At 47.3% G+C, this 6320-nt stretch overlaps 1 protein-coding gene across 1 annotated transcript in view; it reads right to left on the reverse strand.

Annotated features, from left to right (window-relative positions):
- KCNJ12 (potassium inwardly rectifying channel subfamily J member 12) overlaps nucleotides 1-5605 on the reverse strand; it is a 174219-nt gene extending 168614 nt beyond the window's left edge. The window contains exon 1 of the mRNA XM_069210032.1: nucleotides 5042-5605. The gene's annotated coding sequence lies outside the window, so the exon portion shown is untranslated. The remainder of the gene's footprint in view (nucleotides 1-5041) is intronic.
- Nucleotides 5606-6320: the final 715 nt, after the last annotated feature.

Consider the following 6320-nt stretch of genomic DNA (forward strand, 5'->3'; position numbering starts at 1 on the left):
TTTACCATAGAATACATTTCTTAGCGGGCTAACACCTACGCCCCCAAAAGGGGTCTACGCCCCTGATGATGTTAGTGGCCCTGATTGGACTGAAAGGTAGATTGTGGCCATCAGTTTCCTATACAGTTAAGTGCGCCAAAAATGTAATCTGCTGTATTTTTCGCAGTAATAAAATGGATGGTGGGGGGTTTAAAAGGTATTCTTGGAGACCACACAGCCATACAGACCACCGCCTGAAACTTTCTTGGTCACTAAGGAGTTGGTAGAGAGGGATTACCACATGATCTATTTCATAGCTACTCCAAGGCCCATATTTGTACTTTTTTTATCGCCGCATTTGCGCCGCTTTTTGATGCAAAAGCGGTGCAAAGTTACAAAATACAATTGTATTTTGTAAGTTCGCCCCGCTTTTGCGTCAAAAAAATGACGCAAATGCGGCGCTAAAAAAGTATAAACATGGGCCCAAGTATCGAGTACTGGGTTTTCGGTTAACTAATCAGTGTACGCTGGGAATTGTAGTCTCGTCTCAGGTCAAAAGCAGTTGGACTAATAAAACTGAAAGAAATACTTTGTAAAAGGAAAGCCCAGGACTGGAAAAATTGTGTCTGAGTTACGCAGAATTATCTGGCAACTCTAGGTCATTGTTAAATCATCATCCCTCGCTTGGGTCAAATGGGAACGCGTAGCATCTCAATGAATAGGAGCCCGGGGCTCTCGTGTTTTCCGGGCCGTGTGGCAGTACCTCACCCATGCCATGTTTTACGTTGCATTCTGGGACTTGTAGTTCCGTTTTCTCCATTAAACATTCCAGACTACAAGTATCAGACTGGAAAGCAGAAAATATGTGGTGCCCTGGGATGAGCATAAGAAATATAAAATGAAGGCTTCCTGGGCAGCCCAGGCTCCTATTAACACGTCATCATTCCCGCTGCATCCTATGTGAATTCATGTGCTGGTGTTGCACCTACATAAATGCAAAAGCCCCAAGGTCCAGCCTATCAAGTAAAGATATCGTGCCCCCTTCTCTCTCTCGTAAGACCCCTCCCCTCTCGTGTCCTATTCGACACCCCTTCAGCACCTTGAAGCAGCCTAAAAGTGGCATAATCGCTATACAGTCAGTGCATTTACAGGCTGGCACAGAGTAAAGGAGAGATTCGTTCCCTAACCGGTGTGTTTACACGTCTTTGGGTGCAGCACGTGCTCCTTTTTCATATACAGTCAAGTGAAGTTGGGAAAAGTGTCAATGTGTGTAAAAGTTGAGAGGAAGGTGAGAGTTTTAGCTGCAGAACGTGCGAGCTGCTTGTGCACAAAGAGAGAAGCGAAGGAAGTGCACCACGGGCCATACATGTGATCTAATGGCAAACCCAACATGTAATACACGTGATCTAATGGCAAACACAACAGGGAATACATGTGATCTAATGGCAAACACAACAGGCAATGCATGTGATCTAATGGCAAACTCCATAGGCAATACCTGTGATCTAATGTAAAACCCAACAGGCAATACATGTGATCGAATGGCAAACCCAACAGGCAATACATGTGATCGAATGGAAAACCCAACAGGCAATACACGTGATCTAATGGCAAACACAACAGGCAATACATGTGATCTAATCGCAAACTCCAAAGGCAATACATGTGATCAAATGGCAAACCCAACAGGCAATACATGTGATCTATGGCAAACACAACAGGCACTACAAGTCATCTAATGACAAGCCCAACAGGCAATACATGTGTTTGAATGGCAACCCCAACAGGCAATACATGTGATCGAATGGCAAACCCAACAGGCAATACATGTGATCAAATGGCAAACCCAACAGGCAATACATGTGATCTATGGCAAACACAACAGGCACTACAAGTCATCTAATGACAAGCCCAACAGGCAATACATGTGTTTGAATGGCAACCCCAACAGGCAATACATGTGATCGAATGGCAAACCCAACAGGCAATACATGTGATTGAATGGCAAACCCAACATGTAATGCACGTGATCTAATGGCAAACACAACAGTCAATACATGTGATCTAATGGCAAACTCCACAGGCAATACATGTGATCTAATGGCAAACACAACAGGGAATACATGTGATCTAATTGCAAACACAACAGGCAATACATGTGATCTAATGGCAAACTCCATAGGCAATACATGTGATCTAATGTAAAATACAACAGGCAATGCATGTGATCTAATGGCAAACTCCATAGGCAATACCTGTGATCTAATGTAAAACCCAACAGGCAATACATGTGATCGAATGGCAAACCCAACAGGCAATACATGTGATCGAATGGAAAACCCAACAGGCAATACACGTGATCTAATGGCAAACACAACAGGCAATACATGTGATCTAATCGCAAACTCCAAAGGCAATACATGTGATCAAATGGCAAACCCAACAGGCAATACATGTGATCTATGGCAAACACAACAGGCACTACAAGTCATCTAATGACAAGCCCAACAGGCAATACATGTGTTTGAATGGCAACCCCAACAGGCAATACATGTGATCGAATGGCAAACCCAACAGGCAATACATGTGATTGAATGGCAAACCCAACATGTAATGCACGTGATCTAATGGCAAACACAACAGTCAATACATGTGATCTAATGGCAAACTCCACAGGCAATACATGTGATCTAATGGCAAACACAACAGGGAATACATGTGATCTAATTGCAAACACAACAGGCAATACATGTGATCTAATGGCAAACTCCATAGGCAATACATGTGATCTAATGTAAAACACAACAGGCAATACATGTGAGCTAATGGCAAACTCCACAGGCAATACATGTGATCTAATGGCAAACCCAACAGGCAGTGCATGTGATCTAATGGCAAACACAACAGGCAAACTATGTGATCTAATGGCAAACTCCACAGGCCAACTATGTGATCTAATGGCAAACTCCATAGGCACTACATGTGATCTAATTGCAAACTCCACAGGCAATACATGTGATCTAATGGTAAAATCCACAAGCAATACGTGTGATCCAATGACAAACACAGCAGGCAATATATGTGATCTAATGGCAAACTCCAAAGGCAAAACATTCATCTAATGACAAACGCAAAAGGCAATACATGTGATCTAATGGCAAACTCCACAGGCGATACATCTCATCAAATGACAAACACAACAGGCAATACATGCCATTTAATGAGAAACTCCACAGGCAATCCATGCGATCAGCTGGCAAACACAAAAGGCAATAGATGTGATTTAATGGCAACAACACAGACAAAAACAGAAGCAATACATGTGATCTACTTACTGACAGACACCACCGGGGTTAGATGTGACCTAATTCATGGCAAACACCCCAGGCAAGACACGTGATTTTATGGTAAACACCACAGGCAATACGTGCCATCTAATAGCAAACATCAGATACCAGTAGGCGTTATCGTTGATCGCATTTTTACTCAAATTTAAGTTTCTAGGCGCTACTGGCAGCTAAATATAAGTACAGGTGTATTTTGGTACCCAACGCAACGGTGCCTTACCTACTTTCTAGCGGTGAAAGGTCGCATAAACACTCAGTGATCAAAGATGTCGCCATGGTAACAAACTCAGGGCCCTGTGTCAGAAGGCCTTAGTACACAAGGGCACCGGCCAATGCTTGTCGCTATTGGCCCGAGCGGTGTGCAATGACCCCCCGCCCCCCAACACACACACACCTTCTTATATACCCCGGTCTTCTCTTCACCCCGCCGTCCCAGGGGGGTCCAAACTCCTGTATCTTTCTATATCATCCTATCTTCCCAAACAGCAGCGGCTGGAAACTGTGTCAAACGCAATATGAAAGCTTCCAGGCCTTAGCGCCCCCTGCCGTTGAGGGCTTAGTACTGCCCCCATCCTGCACATATACCAAGTCAAACTTCAGGAGTGTTGTCAGTACATCGTGCAATATGTATATATGAGTGTATCTGACACGGAGGCCACCGCGATCACGGATGGTGGTGGGGGACAATGGGAGGGGGGGGAGGACTAGCTCCCGTACTTCGAGGCAGGTGCTAATTGCAAGCACAGAAATAGCTCTAGTTCTGGTAATTTCATGGCACCGCGATTCAGAGGCAGGAGATGTCACTTTTAAATTAGACTATCTGACTACCCCGGGGCACGTGGGAGAGGCTCTTACCAATGTGTTTGGGGTGTGTTTGTGTGGGTTGGAGGGTGGATAGAGGTGGCAGTGGTGGCGGTGGGGCCAGAGGAGGTGGTCTGCATATGGAGGTGTGTATGAGATGCACCTTGTACTGTGTCGCGGCGCTAAAGGATGCTGGTGTGAATGTGTTGTAGATATGTATGAGGTGTAATGTGCCGTGGGCATTTTATATGTGTGTGTGGGGGGAAGTGGAGTTGGTGGGAATGTGTAGGTTTGTGAGAGTATGTGTGTGTCAGTGTGTGATAGGAGTGCTGTGTGCATCGTAGCATGTGTGCGCGCCTGTGTGTGTTGTTTTTCGTATGTTGCTCGTGTGTGTCTCTTTCTGACATTCTTTGCTGATAAAAACCACCATTCTGTGGGAGCCGGCGAGGCAGCCGCCTGAGGTCGAAATTGCCGGCTCATTCACACACTGCGCCTTGCAGAGGACACACCGTCAACACAAAGAGACAAATAAGCTAGGTAACAAACCACAGGCAGAAGGCAGAACATGTCAGGCGGACCCTGGGAGGGCTGGGACTGTAAGCAACAATTACTGGGCCCAGACCGGACTCCCCACCGGCCTCAGGCGCTGCTCGCCGCCGTGGGAGGAGGGCACTCAATCCTGTGTGCTAATGGCGTGGAGGAATATCCCAGTATATTGAAAGAAATACCACTTTGTCTCTCTTTTTTAAATAGAGTGCCCTGCTAACTGATGAGTCGAATGAAGCCCACAAGCCTGAAAATGAACTTTTCGTGTCCTGTTTCGTCTCTGCTGTAAGACCAGTGCCTGCTTTTGTTTCATTCTTTGGTGCGATGCACCTGTTCCCAGCTCCCGGCGCGTCGGACAGGAGTCTTACCTCTCACTGCACGGAGTTCAGCGCTCCCAGGACGCTCCACGAGAGTTATCTGCCGGCACCGGCCTCTCTCCTGCCCCCCAACATATTCCTCTTGTCTCTGGCTGGAACCAGCCCCTCCACTGCAAGTCGGGAAAAATACGCATATTCACAAATATTCCTCCAAAAGATACGGCCTTGTGCTTTTCGCCCTTGTAAAAACAGATCCAGAAGTGTGGCTGGGGGCCCCGCAGAAGCCCTGCCCCTTCAGGTGCTCTCGTGCCCTCTGGGCTGGGGCAGGTAGAGCGGCACGGGCACCCTTCCCAGGCGCAGCCTCATGGTCTCCTCCGGGGGGTCCCCGCACCCCTGGCCACCTGCTGGCGCCTCTGGCGGGCTCTCGCTGGCTCAGTGCCCGGCCCGGAGCTGCCCAGCGCTGCTGCCCCCCGCAGCTCCTCTCAGCACTGGAGCCGGCAGACAGCGCCCGCGGCCGCACACGCGGCAGCCGGTGGGCGAGGGGAGCGGCGGCCACGAGTCTGCTCCCGCCTCCTGCCCGCGCACAGCCGCCGCCGCCGGGACCCTTCTGCTAAATACAGGCAAATCCCCGCGATCAGCACTTTCTCCGCGCGCTCTTCAGGGTCTCTGCGCCTGCACGGCCCACCCTCCTCTTCCTCCCCCGACCCCTCCTCTCCCTACCTAGCCCCGTGTCACCACACCTCTCCCCACTCTGTCTTCTCATTTCTTTTTTCTGTTTTCTTTTCTTCTTCTCAATGCATGTCGCTTTTTATTTTTTTAAGGTTTTCTAGCTTGGTTTAACTTTTTCTTTCTCTTTTACCTTGTTTTCTACTGTTTCCTAGCTTCCCCTAACGCTTGTTTCCTGTTTTCTCTTGCCCTTTTCTTTTTCATTTTATTCTTTTCTCTGTTTTCGCTTTAAACTCATCCCTACTTATTCGTTTTTTTATTCACGTTGTTTTCTTCTCCCTCGTCTTCCATTGCTTACTATGCTTCTTATCTGTTCCACTTTCTTTTTTATCAAGCACCATCTCCATTCCTGCCTTCTAGCTTTCAAATTATCTTTACCATTCATTTTGCTATGTTCTTTCTTTCTTTCTTTCTTTCTTCCTTTCTTTCCGTCTTTCCTTCTTTTCTCCCACTATTTGTTTCTCATCCCTTCTCATCGCTTTCTCCTCTGCTATGCATTTCTGTGTTTCTTCCCCCAGCTTTTTTTTTCTATTCATCCTCTTTCCTTGCTGTTCAAACAGCCCCAGCCTCTTTCCCTCCTTCCTCCCTCTGTTGCTTCCGACTT

Source organism: Pleurodeles waltl, chromosome 10, assembly GCF_031143425.1.
Source record: "Pleurodeles waltl isolate 20211129_DDA chromosome 10, aPleWal1.hap1.20221129, whole genome shotgun sequence".
In the NCBI taxonomy this organism is placed as follows: domain Eukaryota; kingdom Metazoa; phylum Chordata; class Amphibia; order Caudata; family Salamandridae; genus Pleurodeles; species Pleurodeles waltl.